The sequence below is a fragment of the Symphalangus syndactylus genome, chromosome 4 (genome assembly GCF_028878055.3).
Source record: "Symphalangus syndactylus isolate Jambi chromosome 4, NHGRI_mSymSyn1-v2.1_pri, whole genome shotgun sequence".
NCBI lineage: Eukaryota > Metazoa > Chordata > Mammalia > Primates > Hylobatidae > Symphalangus > Symphalangus syndactylus.
The window spans coordinates 135,505,189-135,511,188 of record NC_072426.2 but is presented as its reverse complement, the minus strand read 5'-3'; the positions used below and the strand labels follow the sequence as shown (position 1 = coordinate 135,511,188).

At 33.0% G+C, this 6,000-nt stretch overlaps 1 protein-coding gene across 4 annotated transcripts in view; it reads left to right on the top strand.

The window, feature by feature from the left end:
* Positions 1 to 266: 266 nt before the first annotated feature.
* The window catches only part of FSTL5 (follistatin like 5), a 783,576-nt gene continuing 777,842 nt past the window's right edge, over positions 267 to 6,000 (top strand). For 2 of the 4 annotated variants that reach the window (XM_055276292.2, XM_055276293.2), the window contains exon 1: positions 268 to 722. The gene's annotated coding sequence lies outside the window, so the exon portion shown is untranslated. Of the gene's footprint in view, positions 723 to 6,000 lie in introns of all 4 variants that reach the window. The other 2 variants (XM_055276294.2, XM_055276291.2) reach the window with 2 other exon arrangements.

Sequence of the window (6,000 nt, the reverse complement as noted above, 5' to 3'; positions counted from 1 at the left end):
TCCAGAGCTGTGCCCGCAGCGATCTTAGAGTGCATAGAAACGGCAGTCCCAGCGAAGGCAAAGGCTCCAGCACCGCCAAAGCGTTTAGTTTCTACTGGACTGGTTGAGAATACATCTTGAAGTCCAAGGATGCCCATGCTGACGTTAAGCCTGAATTTTGTCGCCTCGATTGCCGCAGCTGACTCTAGCAGAAGCCCAGTCAAGGGGGAGGCCCCTCACCTCTCAGCGAGTTGATATGCAAAATAGTTACGTCAGATCGTGGGGGCGGGGCACCCCCGGGTTGAGTGGCAGCAGCTCCTGTAGGGAGGAGGAGCGAGAATCAGCCTGGTTCAGTGACTGAGACAAACTGGAGGTGAGAGGAGCTGGTACTGTCCACTGTGCTGTCGGTGCTGAACCTGAGACGGGAGCGGACCAGTTGCTCCAGCACCTGGAGGCAACGCCCTCTTGCACCCTCTGTGCCCTGTGGGACCCGCTTCACCAACAGGACCCATATCAACTTGACAAAGGAGTGTGGTATCGGACGTGGGAGAGAGTCCTCTGTTTGCCACCTGGGCGCTCATTCAGGCGTGACTTTGGAGATTTCTATAGTTTTAGACCAAACTATTTTTTTTTTTTTCCCAGCTAAGACGATCTTTTTAGAGTTTTTTTTTTTTTAATTGTGATTTATATTTCCACAGCGTTTAGGAATCTTTCTGGGGGACTTTTGTGACTGTTAAAATAAGGTAAGAAAAATAATATTGTTATAAATGATTACAAGTGGGGGAGAAATACGGACTGCCATACAAAAATTTAAAAACAAGTTATGCTTATTTTTATAATTTGAAACTGGACTTTTGGCAATGATTGCAAAAATATTTTAATAATTACTATTATTATTATTACAGGATCATCTGTTAGTGATTATGCACTAAATTCTAGAGGGGAAGTTGAGAGCTTTGCTTTTTGTGAAGTTAATGTCAGTATGTTATATCTTGCTTTGTAAATATAAATATTTTAGAGCAATACTTTCAGCAGGGTTCAAAGGATAGGAACCATTCCAGGAAACCCCCCAAATATATTAGCAAATGATATTAAATAAATCAACCAACAAGTTGTTTACAACAAATATAATCAAATAATTATTTGAATGGACTAGTCTCTGGTTAATCATCAATATTATTTCCTATATCCAAAGCATAGATTTCAAAGTGCAGAGCTCTCTTAACATTTTTTGGAAGGGAGGAGGTAGGTATAGAAACATTTACATCATGCTGGGTCCATTTAGATGTGTTGTTATGCAGTAGATCCAAATAAAACTTGTGAAACTCAGTCTCTGAGCATTCCACACCCCAAGGTCATGTGTATTTCCAAGTTGGGGGCTGTTTGTTCTGCTGTTGACTAGCAAATGTCATCCCCTTGCCACCCCCTCAGGTTAGAGGTGGATGTAAATGGGAAGCTCTGATTTAATAATACAGTATTCGCTTGTATTATAGTCGCTTGTGCTGTTGGTAATTGAATGGAACCGGGAAGCGTGGGCTGAGAAAATGTCTCACTATTTCAGCAATGTTTAACCTCTTGCATGCTTAACAGAGAGCTTTTCTTTACTTAGAAGATTTTCTTTTGAAGCTATGTTCCTTTTGTCAATTGGCAGTGTGTTCTGAGTGTGTACAGAGAAAGAATTCAGTGTGGAAAACGACTGAACAGTACTTCTCATAGTGAGCAATTATTAAATGATAGAAGTTATCCTGTGCTTTTTGTATTTCGTATTACTATTCACGACTTTGACAGGTGTGATGGTTTGCCTGATAAATGGAATTGTGGTCTCTCATTTATGTCATTTAGTAACATTAGATTAAGTATAAATGATGCCTGGAAAAGCACGGCGGTGGGGCATATTTCCTTTACATTGCAGAGAGAGAGAGAGTTTATGTTGCAAGTAGACGTCCAATATTAATAGGAATGAGTTAAATATAAAGCTGTTTCATACTTAATAAGTATTATTCAACTGAATAGAGCTATGCTTTTCAGCAGGCATACACTAAGTTAGGTTTAAATATTTGTATATTTTAAAATATCATAAAATTTCTACTCTAGTTGCATTAGAGTTACTAGGATGAAGTTTAGCTTTAGAATTTTATGATTTAAACTAAATATTCTAAGTAGAGATTTTTCATTGTATTTACTACACAGCCCTACATGAGAGTGATTGCTACAAGAAATGCATATTGTTGCAAATACTAAAGGTCAAATGTAAATCTTTTGAAGTTGTTTACATGTTTTACCCTAAACAGATATTCTTTGTAGGATTCATGTCAGTCATGTGATCTTAAATTAAATTTTCATGCAAATTTTGAAAGCCTGGATTGGGTAGAGGGGCAAAAAAGAATATATAAAACACTGAGCTAGGAAGTTTATACAACATAATCTCCTTTAAATACACAGAGAATCATTCTTTCCACTACAAATTTTGAAACGTTATTGTTAAAACTAATCATATTGCTATAAATATTTAGGCTGCGAAATTTCTAACAAAATTATGGCTTATTTTATTTTCAATTTTATTTATTATCTTGAAACATTAATATATATCTTAATTTTATAACTCATTTGAAAGGCATACTATACATATACATTATATTTACTCAAAATGTACCTGAGTGTGTCATTGACTTCCGTGTGCACAAAGTTTTCCAAGATGTATATCTTTATTCAAGTATAAACATTTACCTTGAACTACCAATATCTGGAATTCTTTAAGATGAAATTTAGTGTTTCATCTAACAATAACATATTTAAACACTGAAGTCAAACTATGCTACTGGCAATAATAACCAAAGGTTGACTCAATGAGATTGCAAAGGTAAAACATTAGCTGCATTTTTTTCTGATTTTTCTACACTTTTAGCTTTTGTATCTTAGTCCTGAAATAAGGTAAAATTAGATTCCCATCATAAGCCCAAATTTAGCATATAAGGACACTATTTAAAGGCAGAATAACATTTCCACTGAAACTAATAAAATTGCCAACTTTGAAGACACTTATGAAAGATATTCAAATGTGGTGGCCCCTTATTAAGTCTTTGATCCACAAAGAAATGACCATATTTTGGAGTTATAATGAATTCATGTAAAATGTAAACGATTATTCAGTAACACAACACTGGATGGCTTGTTAAGACATTAACTCATTTCATTACAGACACACTGCAAATATATGCAGCACTGTTTTCAGAAAAGTGATGAACTTCATAAAGTCTACAGAAAATTATTAAAATAATTTAATTCTATATTACACGACATGCTCAATTTGTCTTTTTAAATTGTTTCTCAACCTCTTAAGGGTTATCGATCAAACTAAAAATTGAGTCCAAAATGAAATTTATAGATAATTTCTCCTTACAAATAAAATGCATTCCTGTTTATGTTTTGTGAGATTTAAGATAAGGGTGAATCAATTTGGAATTTTTATTATCAAGGCTGTATACTGCTTTCTTTCTTTTTTTTTTGTTTTGGTTTCTAGTTACTAACATGGACGATAGAGAAATACATGCCATAATAAATCTGAAATACTCTAAAAAGTTTGAAAAAAATAAAAATACCTCTTAAAATGATATTTAAGAAGTTATTTGCCTAATAATTTATTGATAGTTTTCTTTGAATAATGACCATTTAAAAAATAATATTTAAAGCTCATTTACCAATGAGACCCAAAGGCCTGGAATGACATCTATTAGTTCTTCATATTTGCCCAAAATTGACATAGTATCTCTCGTATTTTTACTACTTAATATATTATGAAGCTCAAAAGACTCTTGTGAACTAATAAACTAGAAAAAATACTTCCTGTTGTTAGAATCGCTCTAAGAGTCAAGTGACCAATTATCCTTTACCAAACAGAGTTAATCACCTTCTGCTTCAACACTTCCAAAGTCTTTTGGGTATAGCCTACTTAAGGTTAGCTGTAGAATTGTTTGTGTAAATATCCTAATTTTCCCATTAAATTGGTAACCATACAGTAAAGCAATTGGTCCCTCTGTATTTTAAATCACCTTAGTACTGACAAATTGATATTATTATAATGGATGGGACCATGTTTTGATAAACTCAGAGTTCCAATGGTTTTTCTGAAAGAGGATGAATTAAATAATAGTATAAGTAATTGAGACAATTAGAATGAGTGTACATGTGTACGAATGTATGTGTGTACATATATATTTACACATATATGTATATACACATATATATGTAAATTCTACTCTACAATAAACATGCAAGGGGATGACCTAGAACATGCAAGTTAAAGACATGCTAGCTAGTACAAAATAATTTAGATAATAAGCTGTAATACAATATATAACTTTTAGTGGCAAATTTGTCTTCTAATTATTGTTATTTTTTATTTCGGCTAGAATGCTTGTGCACATACCAGTTTTTTGGCATTAAAATGACATTTAGAACCTCTCATGCTGATTGGCAAGACAAGGAATAATTGAAAATGAATATTTGCCGGAATAAAAAACAAAATAGATGTATGCATAATGAAGAGGTTATAGCACCACATTAATTATGAAAAAATGTGACTTCTGATAAAGGATTTGGAAATTACAGTCTATAAAAGTAAAACATCAAGTTTACTTCCTACAGATCTTCAGATAATAAGCCATGCACCTCTGTAGAACAGAGCCTGGATATCCCTGCACATAACATATTTTTATTCCTTATGTATTAATGTTTTCACATATAAATGTAGTGAAATAAGAGAACAGCTTCACTCTGAACTTTCTTGGTTTAAAATCAAGTAATTAATATTAATTTAATGTGGCTTTTGGTATCAAATTTTATAAATCTCTAAAGCAAAGTGGTTGCTTAGTGAGTTCATTTGTGTGTCAATACATAGAATATTATTTCAACTCATAACTAGTTCATTGCACAAGTAACAATTCCAAAGCAGAAGATTTAAAAATACTTCTTCATTGAGTTGTATTTAAATATATATTGTAATAGAGAAACTTACTTTACTGATGTATTTTCTCTGTGAATATAGCACCAAGGTAGCAATTAAGACATACACACGGTAGCAATTAAAACATACACACCTGAACTATATTCCCCAAAGATGATGATGAAATGGAAATAATTTACCTTTTGTAGTTGGACCACTAGATATTGTTTTATTATCTCTTGAGTTATTATTATTTTTAAAATTCCAAAACCCTAAAAGTAAATGTCCTTACATGAAAACACAAATGCCTACCTGCCCTCTGTAGATACATGTCCTTTTTCTCAAAGCCCCAGCAATTGCCGTGACTCTACTGTCAATCAGTCTCTGAGCTGCCTCACTTAGGATTATGGAATCTGGCTCTTCATATTTCTAAAGAAAAAGAACCAGTGAGTTGGCACTAGTAAAGCCATCTGTTGCTTCATAATGGAGTACCTATTGATATCATTTGGTTTCTGATCCTGAATTTGCTTTTTCATCTGGGAAAAGGAATAAGATAGACATAGATACTATTCAAAGTATTAATAGGTATTCATATATATTTTATTGATATCAGGCCATAAACCCATATTAAGTAATGTAACATTTGCATGGCTTTGTAAAGACTGATATTATTCAATTCTTAATTATTCATATTAATATAAGAAAGCAGAAACTCACATCAAATCTCCATACTACTATATCCTATGGTCACACAACTAGTAATAGGTGAATTAGGGAAGCAAACCAAGTTTACATGTCTAGTACCTCTATTTAGGTCAAAAGTCCAACTAGCTATGTCATTTTCAAAACTAAGCATTTTTACTATGATAATCTCTTTACTATATGTAAATGTCTCTTATTATTTCCCCAAGACTATTCCTTAATTATTAAGTCATTGAAATTATTTTATACCATATATTCTTTAGTATACACACTTTAGAATGCATAATACCAAAGACCTTAAGGGGTTTTCCCTCTGTATTTAATGTTATAAAGATGCTACATTAATTGACCTCATAGAAAATTCAAAATATTAGCAG